General features: G+C 43.9%; 1 protein-coding gene across 1 annotated transcript in view; it reads left to right on the top strand.

Annotated features, from left to right (window-relative positions):
- Window positions 1–18,014, top strand: part of LOC310756746 (uncharacterized protein) — a 1,375,527-nt gene extending 1,357,513 nt beyond the window's left edge. The window contains exon 7 of the transcript XR_014544973.1: window positions 17,883–18,014. The gene's annotated coding sequence lies outside the window, so the exon portion shown is untranslated. The remainder of the gene's footprint in view (window positions 1–17,882) is intronic.
- The last annotated feature ends 1,151 nt before the right edge of the window (window positions 18,015–19,165 follow it).

The raw sequence follows: 19,165 nt of genomic DNA, 5'->3' as shown, positions 1-19,165 counted from the left end.
TTGCACATCCCTTTTCGTTTTCGGTGTCTTCCATTCCAGCACCGCCTGGACCTTGCCTGGATCCATGGCTAATCCCTTGTCTGACAAGCGGTACCCCAGGAATTCCACCTCCTTGGTGTGAAACTGACACTTCTCCAATTTCACCCACAGCTGGTTTGCTTGCAGTTGGCTCAACACTTCCCTGACGTCCTTTACATGCTGCTCCTCATTCTCTGAATATACTAACACGTCATCTAGGAAGGCCACGCAATTCTTGTAGAGCAGAGGTCCCAGGACGTGGTTCATGAACGAATGAAAACATGCTGAGCCTGCTTGTAATCCAAAGGGCATAACGAGATATTCAAAAGCGCCCAAAGGGGTGAACATGGTGGTTTTCCATTCATCCCCCTTCCTTATCCGTATCAGGTTGTATGCCCCCCTCAGGTCCAGTTTAGTAAAAATCTTTCCCTTCCTCACCCTTGTCAAAATGTCATCAATTCTGGGCATGGGGAAAGCCACTGGTTCCGACACTGCATTTAGGGCCCGGTAGTCCACTACAAGTCTCGGTTTATCCATGTTTTTTTTGTCCACAAAAAACACTGGGCTGCCCCCCACCGCTCTGGACTCTCTGATGAAACCTCCCTTCAGGTTTTTATCAATAAACTCCCTTAACTCCTGCATTTCCCTGTCTGACATGGCGTACAGCTTGCCCACTGGGAGCTGGGCCCCAGGGACTAGATTGATTTGGCAGTCAAAGGCTCTATGCGGTGGTAGTTTGTCGGCTTCCCTTTCGCTGAAGACATTGCTCAGGTCAGCGTATTGTTTGGGCACCTTCCCTTTGTCCGTTACTTCCGTCCCTGCTAGAAAGGCTTTTGCCCCTTCCGGAGCCTTCCCCTCTTTGCAGTGTTCTAGGCAATGTGCTGACCCAAAGGAGACCACTCTCTGATGCCAGCCCACTAGCGGATCATGCAACGCTAGCCAGCTCATTCCCAAAATAATGGGAGCCCCTCCCAAGGTGGCCACATTGAACGCTATTCTTTCGGTGTGCCTGGCCACCCTCATTACCATTGGGACGGTCTGTAGGCTAACTTCTCCTCCCAACAGCTCCCTCCCATCGATCGTGATCACCTGCAAGGGGTTACTTAAAGGGATTGTCTGTATCTGGTGTTCAGCTGCAAACTCCTTACTCATAAAATTACAGGAGCTGCCTGAGTCCAATAGCGCCTTTATCTTTAGTGGGTGTCCGTTTGGCAGCTCTAGCAACACCTCTATCACTAGGGCTGGTCTTGGAGGTTCCGGCGTGGGCACTTTTACTGCTCCTTGGCCTGGCTGCTGTGCCCTGACGGTGTCAGCCAGGCGTTGGCTTTTACTTGCTCCTGGACTTCCTCCTCCTTTCCCCCAACAGCTCCCGCCATCCCTTGCCATTCCTTTCTTTGTGGGCAGACTCTGGCAAAGTGACCTGGCTGCTGGCAGAGATAACATTTCTTGGCGCTCTTCCCCTCCTTCTTCCGCCCTTCACTGGGATTTGAAACTGTGTGCGCGCGTGCTGTTCCAATTTCCATCGGCTCTCCTGGCGGGAAAGTTGGCTCCGGAATCTCTGGAATGCGGAAATCCCTCCAACGCTCCCCTTTCCCTTCCCGCTTCTCCAAGGCTCTCGCCTCCTGGCGTGCTCCAATGGTCAGCGCTGATTTGGTCAGCTGGTCCATAGACTCCGCCCTGGGCGCCCGGGAAAGTTCGTCTTTCACCGCCGAAGAAAGCCCCTCTTCGAAAAGCATTTGAATGGGTTCCGCCGATAGATCCCACCCCAATTTATGTATCAACATGGTAAACTCAGTCCAGTACTCACGGACAGATCGGCTCCCCTGTTTACAAGCCATCAACTGTCTGCGCACCACTCCCTGCTCAATGTCGCTGGAAAACATCAGGTCCATGGCGCGAAAAAACTTCCTCGTGTCCTTCAGGACGTCATTATTCCCTGCCATCAGGGGTCTAACCCAGTCTCTCGCCCCCCCTTCGAGATGGCCAACCACAAACGCCACTCGCGATTCCTCGTCGGGAAAGTCGTCAAACTGCAGATTGAGAGCATACTGCATCTCTGTCCTAAAGGCTTGATAGTTCCTGGGATCCCCCCCAAACTTCTGCACCAATCCTGGCATCTTTCTTGCCAGTGGGGAGCCTTTTGCCTTTTCTGCATCCTGCGCCCTCCTCTCCTCGAGCCTCGCCGTTTGCAGCGCTAGCTGGACCTCCAACACCCGGTACCTTTCTTCCAGGCTTGGACCCGCTCCAGCTCCTCCCGCTTCTCCGGTTCCGGCTGGGTTGCTCATGATGCCTCTCTGCACAAGCTGCTTTCAGGGACTGTCGGATTGCTGTGATGGGATGATGAGCTGCTTGTGCGTGAAATTCCTAGTCCCTCAGAGTTTGGTTAAGTCCACAAACCTCTGTCTGTAACGGAGCTCCTTAAGCATGGCTCCGTCAGTCGCTGGTAGAATCCGACAGTGGGCATTTACGGAATTTCTTCCAGCATAAAAACTCCTTAACGGAAACGCGCCTTCTGGACTCTCGGTGCGACAGTTTCCAGCGAGGAGTGGGTGTCCCTATAGGAGGTCCTGAAACCTCCCCACTGTTTTCGCTGTTAGTGTCTCTGAGCCATCCCTCCGACTCACTTTCCCTTGGAGCTCCTTCTCTCCCCCTGCTGGTTCCCTCCTCAGCTGATAAGTCTCTCCCAACCTCTGTGAGCCCTTTCACCTCCTGTTCTTCCGATGGCAGTTCCCTGACAGGTTGGTTGCAATATCATCAAGTAAATGATATATTTAATGGAGATAAAAGAAATTTAGATTTCGAAAATAAAAAATCTAGATTTCAAACCGAATTGTTGGAGCTCAAAGTTAAATTGCTATCAGAGATGTATACAGTGGTACCTTGAGTTGCATACGCTTCAGATTACAGACTCCGCTAACCCAGAAATAGTACCTCGGGTTAAGAACTTTGCTTCAGGATGAGAACAGAAATTGCTGTGCGGCGGTGCAGCGGCAGCAGCAGGCCCCATTAGCTAAAGCTTCAGGTTAAGAACAGTTTCAGATTATGAATGGACCTCTGGAACAAATTAAGTACTTAACCTGTGGTACCACTGTATATAATTTCTTTTTTAAAATTTCTGCACAAGCCACACACACACACACACACACACACACACACAACTCAAGAGCAGTATTGTTTCCACAGCAAAGAGTACCTACATAGAGTGGGTTCTATGACAGTCAAGGCCTGGAGCTCAGAAGGAATTCTGCCTGGGACTTCCCTCCCCAATATGCATTACCCGGGAGTCCCATTACTTACCAGTATCCATACCTCTCTGAGCTGTGGCTTCACAGGGGGCTCTTCCTTGAAAAACGGCCTTCTGACTAACCATTTCCTCGTACCCAATGCAGGAGTCTTGTTCCTTGGTGGCATTAAGAACGGCTTGGAAAGTAGATTCATTGGGGCCTTTCCAATCTTCTCCGCCAGCAACAGGCTTAACTACATCCTCCCCTGGTTGTGTTTCCTCAGGAAACCCAATTCTGATATGGACAGTGGGCTTTTGTAGGACACCTTGATCATACACAATACGGATGTCTTGTCCCTTAGCAGCATCAACAACAGTCTGGGCTGGAGGTTCACTGGGGACCCTGGAGTCTAGTTTGCTGTGAATGGGCCTCTCCACTGAGAGGGTTTTCTGCAAACACGCTTTTCTCTCACAGATGTTGGGGTTCTGGCAGATGTTTTCCTCACCCACAATGCACACGTCCTGCTCCTTAGCAGCGCCAGGAACTGTCAGCACCATGATTTCCCAGGGGGATCTGCAACTTCCTCCACGAAGAAGGGGTACATCCTCTTCCACCTCGACTGGGTGGGCTTCCTGCTGACCCTCAGTTCTCTTATGGACGATGGGCTTTGGCCTGATGGGTTCCCCGTAGACAATGCACAGGTCTGGCTCCCTAGAAGTATCAAACATCATGATCCTGGCTGTGGCATCAACAACAGTCTGGGCTGGAGTTTTACTTGGGACACTGGAGTCTCCTTTGCTATCAACTGGACCCTCTACTGAGTGGGTTTCCTGCAAACATACCTTTCTCTTGCAGGTGTTGGAGTACTGCCAGATGTTTTCCTCACCTACAATGCACACATCCTGCTCCTTAGCAGCACCAGGAATTGTCTGTACTGTGATTTCCCAGGAGGCCCTGCAACTTCCTCCAGGAAAAAGGGGTACATGCTCCTCCTCCTCCTCGACTGGGTGGGCTGGGTGGGCTTTCTTCTGACCCTCCGTTCTCTTATGGATGATGGGCTTTTGCCTGATGGGTTCCCCATAGACAATGCACAGGTCTGGCTCCTTGCAATTATCAAACATCATCATCCTGGCTGTGGTCCAACTGGGCTCCTTGACACCTTCTTCGTAGGCACAGGCGTCTTCTGTTTCGTCTACTGGCTGCCGCTTTCCCTTTGCCTGTTTAGGAAAGTAGATTGTTAGAAACAAAGCATCTTGAGAAACAGGAAATACAGAGAATTAGAAGCACAGGAGTATCCCCGTATGCACACTGGACACTCACTGGTTTAGGAAAACAGCTCAGAAATGAATCTTTTCCTTCATGATCCTCATGTACACAAGAGAATAGTAACTTTGGCCACTTAGCTCAGTACTGTCTACACTGACGGGCAGCAGCTCCCAGGGTTTCATATGGGAAGCCTCTCCCAAGCCCTACATGGAGATACTGGGGACTGAACTTGCCACCTTCTGCAATGCAAGGCAGGCACTCTACCATTGAGCTGCGTTCCTTCCCCCTAAGACTCTTTTAATCTTTGCTCCAGGAAGTGTTGCAACCTCCACCTGCAGAAGCCCTAATACACATCCTATCCCTCTTTTCCTTTTTGTTGTGGACTCCAGGCTGCAGCTCTGTCTTAAGCAAGCTCCCCTTTCTTAGTGAAAAATGTGAATAACACAAAACACAAATGGCAAGAGGATGCCTTCCGGACCCCACCCCATCTTAACCTCCCAGGGGAAGAAATCTCTCTCTTGCACCCTTCCTTGCTACCCACATTTCTCCTCCTGCACAATGAGAAATCCCTTGTTTTCACTTTCTCATTCTTCCAAAGGGCTTTTATCCTTTGACTCACCCAGGTCCCCTTAGGGATGCTGCCGAGGGGAGTGTTGTGTCCGTGTGATCTGAAGTCTGAAGTGAAACAGACAAAGGAAGATCCTTAATTGTTAATAGGGAGAAATCTGTGCTTCCTAAAAGGGACAAAGTGAATAAACGTGAGATTGTAGATATATGATCTTCTCAGTTACGTTTCTGAAAGTAAAGCTATTTGGAATATAGTCTGGATATTGCACATGATCAACACACGAACACGCCAACCTTTCCTTCATGATCCCCGCCTATCGCTGACCTTCATTCCTTCCGCCTAAGACTCTGTTGATATTTGCTCCTGAAATGTAGCATCCCTCACCTGCAGAAGCCCCAAAACACATCCTGTCCCTCTTTCCCCTTCTGTTATTGACTCTGGGTTGCAGCTCCACAAGGACTCTCCCTTTGGCAACTGAGGCCCAGAGAAGCAGCCCCTTGCAGAGGTGTGAGATCAAGTCTGCATTTCAAATGCCACAAAGGAGAAGAAAGAGGGGGGAAACAGGGACCCCAGTTCAGAATTTTCTGCCCAATCTCAGCACGTCTTATCTTGAGTTCTTGGTAGGGTACTTTGAGTGCTGCATATGTACCCTAGATTTCTGATATTCCGCATGTTATTGTTTTATGAAAATAGCTCACAATATAATATTTCCTTCATGATCCTACATAAGAGAATAGGAATGTTGGCCACTTAGTTTAGGACTGTCTGCATGGACTGGATTGAATCTGCAACTATCTGCAAAGCAAAGCAGGTACTCTCCCAATGAACTGCATTCTTTCCCTCTAAGACCTTGTTGATCTTTGTTCTATGAAATGCAGCATTTTTGCTCCTTAAATGTAGCATCCTCCATCTGCAGAAGCCCTTATACACACCCTGTCCCTCTTTTCCCTTCTGATATCGACTCTGAGTTGCAGCTCCCCAAGAACTGTCCCTTAAGCAATCATGCTCCTACATGGACACTTCCCCTTAGTGAAATATTTAATTAATGCAAAAGCCAAGACCCCACCCCAGTTTACCCATCCATGGGAAGAATTCCCTCTCTTGCACTCTTTCTTGCTGACCATATTCCTCCTCCCATCAAACTGGGGAGCACCTTGTTGTCACTTTCTCATTCCTCCAGAGGAATGCCAGCCTCTGCCTTAAACAAGCCACCCTCTTGGAATTCTAGTTTCCTGGCCCTGGAAAATGGCTGCTTTCCTTATAACATCGGACCTCAACTGTGCAGGTTATAAGGGTTGATATGGCAGTAATTATCTCTGCTGACACCCCAGCGTAAGGGGGGACAGGCCATGACCCACAGATCGTCCGTTATCTGCCACTCGCTTCAGAATGCGGGGGTAGGGCCGCTGGGTGTGCCCTGCGTGAACTGGGAACTCTCCAGAGCCAGCCGGCATGAGCCAGGAGATCCCTGTTTTTAAAAATTATTGAATTCGGCCAAAAAACAGGCGTGTTCTGGAAAGAAAGATATGGAAAAGATCTGCTAAACTAACCAATCACTGGATGCCAAGTTTTGGACTTGAAAAGGACTCTCATCTTTGTGCTTTGATTTATGAGGTGAGCGGCAGCCATTTTTGTACATTCTTTATATTTGCTATTTCATGATATGGCGAACCGCGCCAATAAATAATCAAATATCTAAAGGAATTGCAGGAGGACGTGTAAAAATTAGTTGGATACATGGCTGCCCAGTCCCCGGGAGAGAGCCCCAATTAGAACTGGCAAAACAAGATCAGATATGAAAGCGGCTCAGGCTGATGGGGAAAAAATGGAGACTGCTGTTGCACAGGAAGAAAAATAAACAGCCTCCCCTATGGTGGGGTGTGTGTGTGCGCTCGAGATATTTGATGGACTAAAAAAGGGGGGTATTTCACACAAAATTCGATTTCTCTGAATGGATTATTCTCATATATGGAATAAGCAGAAAGTGACGGTGACTACTGGATTTCTGCTGGCTTTCCTAAGGCCTGTGGAAAGCTGGCTTGGATTTTAGAGGAACTGAAAACAGTCTCTACATAAATACTGATTGTATAGTATGCTCCATGGCATTGTTTTTTACTGAAACATTGGCTCGTTAAGAGATCAGAAAGATAGCCGCGCCATAAATTTTATCAGTTGAAGGAGTCTTGGAAGAGAGCCCAGAGTCTTTGGAGCTAAAAGCAGTGGAGCGAAAGAAGGGGCCATTGGAAGGACTGTGTTTTAAGGGGCCATTGGAAGGACTGTGTTTTAAGAGGACTGTGTTTTAAAAGCAACTGAAAGAGAACAACATGGAATAAAATTTGCCTCTTGCATGTTAACAGATATATGGACTTTGTTAAACAAGATTGAGAGTCATACACCAGTGATTGTGAGATAAGGATGGTTAAGATCGGAAATATGAAATTGGAAAACAACAAGAGAGAAGAAAGCAGAAAATAAAAGACATTTTCTCTCAAGATCCAGAACATAGGAGGTCCCCTTCTGAAATTTTTTAAAGTTGCACTGTATAATTGGCTGTACTGTTTGTATTATGATTTGGCAAGATTTGATTTGTCACCAATTGGAAGGTTTTTAATTGAAAATGAATTCACAAAAAACAAGCCCCCCCTTAGGGAAATATTTCATTAATGCAAAACACGAAGGCAAGAGACGCCCTTCTCAAGCCCCACCCCATCTTAACCTCCCAGGGGAAGAAATCTCTCTCTTGCACCCTTCTTTGCTACCCACATTCCTCCTCCTGCACAATAAGAAATCCCTTGTTTTCACTTTCTCATTCTTCCAAAGGGCTGTCATCCTTTGACTCACCCAGGTCCCCTTAGGACTAAGGGAGGTCTACACTCGAGGCCCAGAGCAGGAGCCCCTTGTGAGATCAAGTCTGCATTTCAAATGCCACAAAGAGGATGAAAGAGGGGGGAAACAGGGACCCCCAGTTCAGAATTTTCTACCCAATCCCAGCATGTCTTATCTTCAGTTCTTGGTAGGCTCCAGCTCACCCCTTCTGGTAGACATTGGTGAATTCACAGACTTTCCTTCTTCATCTCAAGCCCCTTCACTAACCCACTTGGTTAAATGGATAAATGGATCCAGGTGTTGATCGTTTATGTGGGAAGTGCAATGGCTGCTGGGAATTGGAGTTCACAGAAAAACAAACTGTGGCAGGGCGGAAGTGTGATCTGAAAATAGAAATTAAACAGCAGAGAGAGAGAGACAGAAATGCCCTCTTTTCCCCTCCTGCGCTTTGAGTTGTAGCTTTCTTGTTTTTTGTTTTTGTTTCAATTGTGGCCTGGTTTCACATACTGTCAATATAATAACATCAACTTTTGTGGTTTTCTTAAAAATTTTTTTGACCCTGGTAATGTTAGCTTGACCATAAGCTAGTCCAGCATTCTATTTTCTACAGTGGCCAATCGGATAGCTCTAGGAAGACCAGTTACTGGACATAGAAGACCCAGAATCTGGTGTTCAGAAGTTGAGGGGTCCTGAACATGATGGTACTATTGTGCATCAAACCTTTTGTAGCAATGAATTTTATACACTGTAGGGTTGCCATATGTCTGGGAAAACCTGGACATGTCCTTTTTGGGGGCGCAACATGCCCACTTGGGCAGACTTTTTCTTTTTAAAGGAAATGTCTAGGTTTTGGGAGGGTTATTTGGGCTCAGGCAGCTGAAGACAGGACTGCTGCTCCAATGGTTTTAACTGTTTTACCTTTGTGTGTGTTTGGTTGTTCTCCGTTATTATTGAGGGAGTGGAGATGTGTCTGGAAGGAGAGGAGCTGGGAAGAATAGCAGAGTCCCCCATCACAGTGGTTCAGGGTAGAGGATGTGAGGGAGACCGGGTTATGCCCAGATGGCACACCCCCTGCTGGTGTTAACCCTTGCCGGTCTTCAAGCCATCAGGCTGAAGCCGGATAGACAGATAGGACCAGTGCCTAAGCCAATACCGCTCTTACCTGTAACCAATAAAGTTGTGGCCAATTTTAGCCCATTAATCATAATTATGGTGTCTTGTGTCATTCTTTACCACTGGTGGGAGACGGGAACTCGCCATGCAAGGGAGATACCTTTTCCAGAGCTGCGCGTACCGGAGGACGCTCAGAGTTCGGGGGGCTTGCAGGCACCCCCAGGGCATTTTCCAACCATCAGCACTGTGGATGTCATGATGACCATGGGTCTGTCCCCACATGTCACTGCCCGAGGCATGTGGCCGGCCACACTCTGGTCCTTGCTTAATCAATTGGGGTTTAAGAGGGGGTTGCAAAAATGGGGGCTATTGACAGCAGTCCCATTTAGGGAACCTGAGAACAGGCCTTTCCTGAGTTGTCTCCTCACTCCTGGAACGCTCTTCCCAGGGACGTTCTCCTTGTGCCTTCCTTCCTTCCTTATTTTTAGGCACCAGCCTTTCAGGCAATGAGTGAATGCAGAGCTGTGAGTGATTTGTGAGTGGTTTAGATACCAGGCAATAGGAATCCCCCGAGGCCTCAAAAGCTGCTTCTCCCTTCCTTTGAGTGTACTTATTCTGATCCTTGTGCCTTTAAGAGCTGTGTAGCAGGCAGAATTTCAACAGGTTAAGCTATTTCTCAAAGGGAAATATAACTATGGGGAAGCTTTCTCATTCTGTCTGTCACAGTTTCAGTTACAAGTGCGGCCAATGATTTATGGTTGTTAAAGTCTTCATATATACAGAGGACCGAGTCTTGCTGAATAAAATCCAGTTTGGCTTCTGCAATTCACCAATCTTTTAGGGTTCTTTGAGCATCTAGGGCAAATTGGTTTAACCATCAGTTTCTCTCCCCCAGTAATGCTGGAAACTGTAGCTCTGTGAGGAGAATAGCAGGTCTCCCCTAACCCATCTCGGCACTCTTAACAGCCTTCAGCTCCCAGAATTCCTTGGGGGAATTCATGATTGTTTAAAGCAGTATCACATTGCTTTCACTGCATGGGAAACCCAGCAATATGGGTGGGGTATAAAGAATAAATTATTATTATTATTATTATTATTATTATTATTATTATTATTTATAATTATTATGTTGTGAATGTGTGCTAAGTGTGCTGGAAACTGCAACCTAAATTGGAAAGCTGCATCCATTTTTGTTGTGAGGAGCCAGAGAAAACAGAAGAGTACAAACTGTAATATTTATACAACTTTATTATTCAGGATTGGTAGTCTCAAAACAAATCTAAAAAGCAGAAGCAGCTACTGTGCCAATTTTACATTTGCAACAGGGAAGCCTCTGAAGCCTTTCAAACTTCCCTTCCTCCCGACTTCCGGTCGGCGCCAGCGTTTAATGGCGGTCTCCTGCTGAGCTCCGCTCAGGGAGACTACTCTGCGAGTTCGGGTCTGACCGCTACGGCGAAGCGGGGACCCCTAAAATCACAGGCGCAGAAGCCTGTGAGCAAGGAGACTCGGTGGGCACCCTAAGCGCCCCCCCGTTACTGTGAAGGAGCCTTTTTAAAGGCTCCGGAGCGGCATCGGGTGAGAGCGCGGTGCTGAGAGTCGCTACCCAGCCCGTGGAGTGAAGCCGCGTCGCCATAGATGGAGAGCGCCGATTCCTTCCTGGCATTTGGATTTACAAATTACCTGTGAGTAGGATTGGAAAGTTTTTGGGATTTAAAGCAAGAAATTTAAAAAATTTGGCCGAAAACGGGAAAGAGTTAAAATAAGGAAGTCTGCCTTTCCCGGACTGCATGACAGCTAAAGCAACGATATACAAGCTGCAATTTGACGGAAGATAATTCTATTACTATTTAACCCAGGCATTGAACTTGAACCTCCCCCCTTAGCAGCAGGAGCGGGGGGGGGGGAAGAATTTGAACTTGTACTACCTGTCTGAAAGAGGTGAAAGGAAAAAGATTTCTCTGCCGTTTTAAACCCTTGGGAAAGGACTGCTTTAAAAGAAGAGTAAGTCACCGGGACTGGAAACTGTCATTTGAAATTAGATACAAAGTTGGTGTATTGTGTGCTTGATACAAAGTTGGAACTTTATTTGCTATTGTTAGGAGTTTGGTTGAAGATACAAACTGACAGCCTTTTTAGTGGAAACTTACTGGAAGATTTGTAGCCATTTTTCTTTTTGTTTTTCTGTACTTTGAACTGTGAGCTGCTCCCTCTAGAGGGTTGTGGGAAAATAGCCATAAAGACAAGTGTGTAAAGAGCAAGTCAGTGGAGCTTTCCATCTGGAAATAATTCCTGTGGGAACGACCTTGGGACATGAGTGGCCAAGAAGATGAGATAAAAACAAGAGCTAAAACAAAAATTGCACAAAGGAAAAGAGGTTCTATATCAGGCTTAGCCCTTGCAGGTGTAGATGGGCAGGAAAAAGGGATGGATCCAGTGACACAAGCATTAATAAAAATTAATGAGTCCTTAGAAGCTCTGACCAAGCAAGGTACAGAAAATTCTAAACAGTTGACAGAGTTATCAGAGAAGCTAGATTTAAATACCAAAAGTGTTGCATCCAATACAGAGACTATAAATAAACTAATTGAAGAAAATGTTGCAATTCGTAAGACTGCTGAAGAGGCAAAAACCATTGCAGAATCCACACAAGTAAAGTTAGCACCAGTTTGTAAAAAACTGGAGGAGCATGAGGTGGCCCTGTCTTTATTGGAACTTCAGAGAAAGGAGAGGAATCTGAGATTGAGATCAGTCCCAGAAAGTGAACAGGACAATTTGGCAGAGTTCCTCACAAAAGAATTTTCGGAATTTTGGCAAGTAAATTTGAAAGAGGAGGAATTCAAGATAGTTACGGCCTTCAGACTGGGCAGAAGACAAAACAGAAAGAATCCAAGGGACTGCCTGATAACTTTGAGATCTAAGGAGGAGAGAGACAAAATATTAAGTTTACAATATCAAAGATCTCTTGAGATTGAAAATTCCTTTGTGCAGATTTACAAGGATATTCCTAAATACATCTTGGAAGCGAGAACTTACTACAAGGACCTGACCACTTTGCTGAAGAAGAACAATATAATATATAGATGGGAGTTCCCACAAGGCTTGTCTTTTAATTACAAAGGGAAAAAACTAAAATAAAAACAGTGCAAGACAAAGAACAATTTCTGGAAAGAAACGAAGAGGACCTCGTGAAGGAAGTGGTGGACCTGACTACTGAGGCAAAGGACTTAGCGGACATTTCGAACTTGACATTTGGACTTAAAACTCCGACAAAGGAAGAACAACTGTTGGGGGCAGTTGGAGGAGCAACTAAGTAAACAACAAGATGGCTCTACAATTTTTAAGTTGGAATTGTAATGGATTGAACCTCCCCAGAAAAAGACGTGAGGTTTTTCATATTTTTAAAAAGGAACAATTGGACTTGATTTGTTTACAAGAAACCCACGTGACTAGAATACATAGAAAATTACTTGTTAATAAAAGACTGGGACAGGAATTTATCTCATCAGACAAAGTGAAAAAAAGAGGAGTGGTGATTTATGCTAAGGAAAAATTGGCCCCTAAGTTGATGTTTAAAGATGAACAAGGAAGATATTTGGCAATTGAAATACAAGTCCAAGGAGAAAAATTATTGATAATTGGGATTTATGCTCCGAATGAAGGGAAGTCAGAGTTCTTTAAGAAATTACATGGGACATTAATGGACTATTTGGATTACAATGTAATTATGATGGGAGATATGAATGGAGTGGTCTCTACAAATATGGACAAAGCACTAAGACAGGTGGTTTCTAAGGATGGGAGACTACCTAAGACTTTTTTTGAAATGACAGATAATATGGATTTGATTGACATCTGGAGAACAAGAAACCCTCTGGAGAGAGAGGGAACTTTCTTCTCAGAAGCAAAAATGACCTGGACCAGAATCGACCAAATTTGGGTAACTAGTGGGATGGCACCTAAGATAAAAAAAGTGGAAATCTGCCCAAAGACTTGCTCCGACCATAATGCTGTAAAGATGGAAATGAACATAACAACAGCTGGTTCCTTCAGATGGAGGATGAATGACTCCCTATTTAGAGATGAAGAGGTGTACAAAAAGGCCCAGAAAACTGTGAAAGACTATTTTGAGATAAATCTGAAAACAGAGGTGGAGAAAAGAACAATTTGGGACGCAAGTAAAGCCGTTATGCGAGGATTTTTGATACAGCAGAACACTTTAAAAAAGAAGAGACAGAATGAAAAGAAAGATAAGATTTTGGAAAGAATAAAAGAAGGTGAAAAAAAACTGAGATCAAAGCCAAAGTCTCAATAAATTTTAAGAGAAATTAAGTTTACCAGAGACAGTATATGGAACTGATGAACCAGGAGATAGAATGGAAAATAAAGCAAATGAGACAAAAGACATTTGAATCGGCAGACAAATGTGGGAAACTTCTGGCATGGCAATTGAAGAAAAGACAAAAGCTGAATATGGTTACAAGCTTAGAGGTTGAAGGAAAGAACATTTTTAGGCCAAATGAGATTAGAAACTGTTTTCAGAGTTATTTCAGAAAACTTTATGCAAAAGGGCCGGCGGATGAAAAAGAGATAGAAGAATTTCTTGAAAAATATGGACTACAAAAAATATCTGATCAAAGTAAAGTGATCTTAAACCAGAAAATAACTGAGCAAGAAATAGAGGGAGCCATTCAAAATATGAAATTGGGAAAATCTCCAGGACCAGATGGTTTGACTTCCAGATACTACAAAGTTTTGAAGGATTGGTTGATTCAACCGTTTAAGGAAGTCTGCAATGAAATATTAGAGGGGAAGAAGGCACCTGAATCGTGGAAAGAAGCATATATTACACTTATACCAAAATCTGAGACTGAAAAGAACCAGATTAAGAACTACCGCCCTATATCATTGCTCAATGTGGATTACAAAATTTTTGCAGACATTTTGGCAAAAAGATTGAAGAGGGTTTTGGTGGGTGAGATTCATAAAGACCAGGCTGGCTTTCTCCTGGGAAGACACTTATCTGACAATGTGAGAAATATAATAGACATTATGGAGTTGCTCGAAAACAATATTAATACGAAGGCAGTATTAATATTTGTGGACGCTGAGAAAGCCTTTGACAATATCTCTTGGAGTTTTATGAAAAAGAATCTCAAAGGAATGGGGGTAGGCCAGGGTTTTGAGAATGGTATAGGTGCAATCTATTCTGAACAAAAAGCAAAACTAATTGTAAATAATGTGGTTACTGAGGAAATTGCTATTGAAAAAGGGACACGACAGGGGTGCCCAATATCCCCATTACTTTTCATATCTGTTCTGGAGGTGTTACTAAATATGATTAGAGGGGACCAGCTGGTTAAAGGGATTCAGGTCGGAGCTAAACAAGATAAGTTGAGAGCGTTCGCAGATGATTTAGTACTAACTTTGCAAGAGCCAGACACTAGTACTAAAAGAGTTTTGGAGATAATACAAGTTTTTGGTCGAGTAGCAGGTTTTAAGCTAAATAAACAAAAAACAAGGGTACTGGGAAAAAATCTAACAGTTGCTGAAAGGGAGAAGTTTCAGAGTGAAACTGGATTAATGGTAGCAAACAAAGTGAAATATCTGGGGGTTAATTTAACAACTAAGAATGTGAACTTATTTAAAGATAATTATGAAAAATGTTGGACAGAAATTAAGAAAGATTTAGAAATATGGTCAAATCTGAGACTTTCCTTGTTAGGCCGAATTGCTGTTATTAAGATGAATGTTTTGCCAAGAATGCTGTTTTTGTTTCAAACATTGCAGATTGTGGACAGAATGGACTGTTTCAAGAAGTGGCAGAAAGATATATCTAGATTTGTCTGGCAGGGCAAAAAGCCCAGAATAAAATTTAAGATATTAACTGATGCAAAAGAAAGAGGGGGGTTTGCCCTGCCGGACTTAAAACTGTACTATGAAGCAGCAGCTTTTTGCTGGCTGAAAGACTGGCTACTTCTTGAGAACACAGACATTTTGGACTTAGAAGGGTTCAATAATAGGTTTGGTTGGCATGCATATATATGGTATGACAAGGTAAAAACTCACAAAGGTTTCAAAAACCATATTGTTAGGAAAGCATTATACAATGTTTGGATTCGTTATAAAGATTTGTTGGAAAATAAAACCCCTAGGTAGTTGTCACCAATAGAGGCTAAGGAAGTCAAAAAACTTAATATGGAATCTAAATGGCCAAAATATTGGGAAATTATAGAACAAGAAGGTGGAAATGTGAAATTACAGAGTTATGAGAAACTGAAGTCTAAAGTAAGAGATTGGCTTCATTATTACCAGATAAATTAAGTATTTAAACAGGACAGGAAAATCGGCTTCCAGGTGGAAAAGTCAAAGTTAGAAACAGAATTGTTAGAACCCAATACTAAGAATTTGTCAAGAATGTACAACCTGCTGTTGAAATGGAACACACAGGATGAAACGGTTAAATCAGCTATGATTAAATGGGCACAGGACATTGGACATGATATTATGTTTGCTGACTGGGAACAGTTATGGACCACTGGAATGAAGTTTACGGCATGTAATGCTCTAAAAGAGAATATTATGAAAATGATTTATAGGTGGTACATGACCCCAGTCAAGCTAGCAAAAATCTACCATTTGCCCAATAATAAATGTTGGAAATGTAATGAAACTGAAGGTACTTTCTATCACCTTTAGTGGACGTGCCCAAGGATTAAGGCCTTCTGGGAAATGATTTATAATGAAATTAAGAAGGTGCTTAAGTGTACCTTTCATAAGAAACCAGAGGCTTTTCTCCTGGGCATGGTAGGCCAATTGGTGTCAAAGAAAGATAGGACGTTTTTTATGTATGCTACAACAGCAGCAAGAGTTCTACTAGCAAAGTATTGGAAGACACAAGAACTACCCACGCTGGAAGAGTGGCAGACGAAGGTGATTGACTACATGGCACTGGCAGAGATGACGGGCAGAATCCGTGACCAAGGGAAAGAGACGGTGGAAGAAGATTGGAAGAAATTTAAATTTTATCTTAAAAATTGTTGTAAAATCGGCAATGGCGGACTCCCTCTGAACTGGAGTGACTGGCTCCGCGCGAAACGGGTCCTTTCCGCTACGGCGAAGCAGGGACCCTTTAAAAAATCACAGGCGGATGAAGCCTGTGACCACGGGACTCGGCGGGCACCCTTAGCGCCCCCCAACCCGCAAAGGAACCCATTAACGGGCTCTGAAGCGATGAGGGGGAAGTGGCGCGGTGCTGTGAGTCAACTGCTCTTTCCGTGGAGTGAAGCCGCATAGCCGTTGCCGGAGAGCGCTGCCTTCTTTCTGGGACAATTTGACTTTCAAAATAATCACCCGTGAGTATTTAAACTTTGAACAATTGGACTCTAAATAAGGAAATGCGAACAGAAAGGAATCGGTCTTTAAAATTTACTTCAATTTGGTACTGAAACGGGAAGGTCTAAACAGGAAGTCAGCCTTCCGTTTCTTTGTAGACTGAACAAAGCAAAGACAAAGTACACTAGAGCTTAGAAAATTACCATTAAAGGATTGGATTTCATCATCTAAAATAGTTGAACCCCCCCTTCAGCAGCAGGAGGAGAAGGGGGAGCTTTTCTTTGGACTGTTTAAACCTGCAGAAGTAAGTTTAAAGTAAAGTAACTTTCCACCGTCCTGACCCTGGAGCGGGTTGTCAGGACTGACGTTTGAAGCTCATTGACCAGAGACAGAAGTCTTTTGACAGATAGCTAAAAGAAGAGAAACATAGTGATTCCACTGTTTCCTTTCGCATTTTAAAGGAACAAATATTGACAAAGTATCTCAAAAAAAAAAAAAAAAAAGAAACTTTGTGGTTGGATCTGCAATAGAAGTTTTCCCCCTAGAGGGAGACTGTGAAATTGTAACTAATTCCAGGGAGTTTCCAGCCGCTACAGATTATAATCGTGGGAATTGACTAGTGACCTTGAAGGACAATGTATTCAGAAGTGCTGTTGTGTGCTTTTTACAAAACAAATGCCCTACTGGAACAGTTACACGAGAGGACGAATTTGATGACTGACTTGATTGGAAATCTTAAACAGGCAGTGGGAAATTTTGAACAGGCAGTGGGAAAAGGTATGGAGCCCACCCAGGAATTAAACCAGGAGTGTGCCCTGACAGAACAGACGAAAGAAGAGGACGCTGCTGAATCTTGGGAGCCAGAGATGGAGGAAGCTGCGGCCCTGCAGCTTTGGACCATGAGCCTTTGGACTTGACAATTGATCTTCGAAAAAACCAGACTTGGAAAGATAAAGTTTGGACTGGTTTGGAAATGGGGGGTTGGATTGACCCCCCTGAGCAGGGATGTTTGGACTTTCCATGTCTGGCAATGGGCCGTGAGAGGTTTGGAGGTATGGGGGCTCTCAATTTTGGAGGGATTTTGAAACATGCTTTTAAATACTACATGGAGCTCAGCCTGGACTGTGGAAAAGGGGCTGATTTGTTGAAAAGGGACAAAAACATTATTAAGTTGGAGTTCACACGGGTGAAAGGAGAATATGAAGAAAAACCGTAGAAGGGACATGGAAGAGACTTAAGGGCCTCGGATATAAGGTTACCCGGTTAATGTGCTAGTTCAATGGGATAAAATGGACTGACAAAACCCGGGACCAGGAGGAAGGGACGCTGCATGAAGATTGGATTGTTTTATTTCTTTTATTTTGTTATTAGGATTGTTTTATATAATTGATGAATGTTAGAAGGATGTTTGAAATGAAATTGCTTGGCTTTAGTAAAAATGTTTAAAGGATTAGGTAAGAAGTTATGAGAAGTTAGTAAAAATAAGATTTAAGTTTTGAATTTTAAGGTTTTTTATAAGATAATGATGAAAATAGATTAAGGTAATGCAATGAAAGATTAGGATAAATAAAGTGGGAAAGGATTTGCTGAATTAACAAATTGAATTGGAATACAAAAAAGGGAGGGGTGAGGAAGTCCGGGAAACAAGCAAATGAAAGATAAGTAAAGGAAAGATGGAATTGTTTTTAACTATTTTTATTTTGTATTTTTCTTTTTTCTTTTTACATTTTGTAACACCTTGAAAATCTTAATAAATATCTATGAAAAAAAATAAAAATAAAATGAAGGCACTTTATTATATGTAAAAAAACTTTTCAACAATCACATGGAATCCACACAAACAATAAACAACAACCTAGTTGAGGCAATGAGTTTTAGTCACTTAAAAGACTCAAGAACCTGCCCAAAGCATGTATTATGTGTGTGTATTGGGAGGTTCAGGTGGGGACAGGCCTCTGGGTGGCTCCTGCGATGCCCAAGAGATGGAAACCGAGGCTGAGGTCACATTTGCACCACCCCTTCAAAGCACATTTATAGCTTTTCTATGGTTTGTTAAAAGAATTCTGGAAACAGTAGTTTGTACTTCATAGACCTACAATTGCCAGCTCCCTTAAGAACTGAAGTTCCCAGGATTCCTTGGGGGGAAGCTTTAAAAGTATTGTGTGGATGCGACCTTCTTAGCATAGTTGAAGTTACATGGTTTAAATCCGCTGTGTGTTCTCACCTACATAAGGTCTCGATTCATCATCTAAACTCTGACTGAGATTTGAACCCTGGTTGGGCGTCTCCCTTGTGTGGTGCTTTTGATGCCTCTTGAGGTTTGATTTACGGGTGAAGCTCTTTCCACATATTGAGCATTCATGGGGTCTCTGCCCTTTGTGTATGCTCTGATGCCTAGTAAGGTTTGACTTCTTAGCAAAACATTTATTACAGACTGAACATTTGAAAGGTTTCTCCCCTGTGTGAGTTCTCTTATGTTCTGTAAGGTATGAGCTGTGTGCGAAACATTTCCCACACCGAGAACATTTGTAGGGCTTCTTCTTTGTGTGAGTTCTTTGATGTGAGTTCTTTGATGCCTCTGTAGGGCATGTGGGGCTGTTTCCATTGTTTCTGCTCCCACTGCTTATTTCTCCAGATTCTGCCATTTGAATTGTTTTCTCCTTTGTGGATGTTCTCAAAGCATCTCTGTTTTCTGGTTGTTCTCCTTGCTCAGTGAAGAAGCTGCTTTGAGGAACGATGGGTCTGTCTGTCTTCCGTTTTCTGTGGCTTCTCTTTTCCCTCCTTGGTCCATCGTGACTCAGGAGGTTCTGCTCCACCA

This window comes from Podarcis filfolensis, assembly GCF_964270895.1.
Source record: "Podarcis filfolensis genome assembly, chromosome: 2".
Classification (NCBI taxonomy): Eukaryota; Metazoa; Chordata; class Lepidosauria; order Squamata; family Lacertidae; genus Podarcis; species Podarcis filfolensis.
This window is presented reverse-complemented; position numbering and strand designations above follow the sequence as displayed.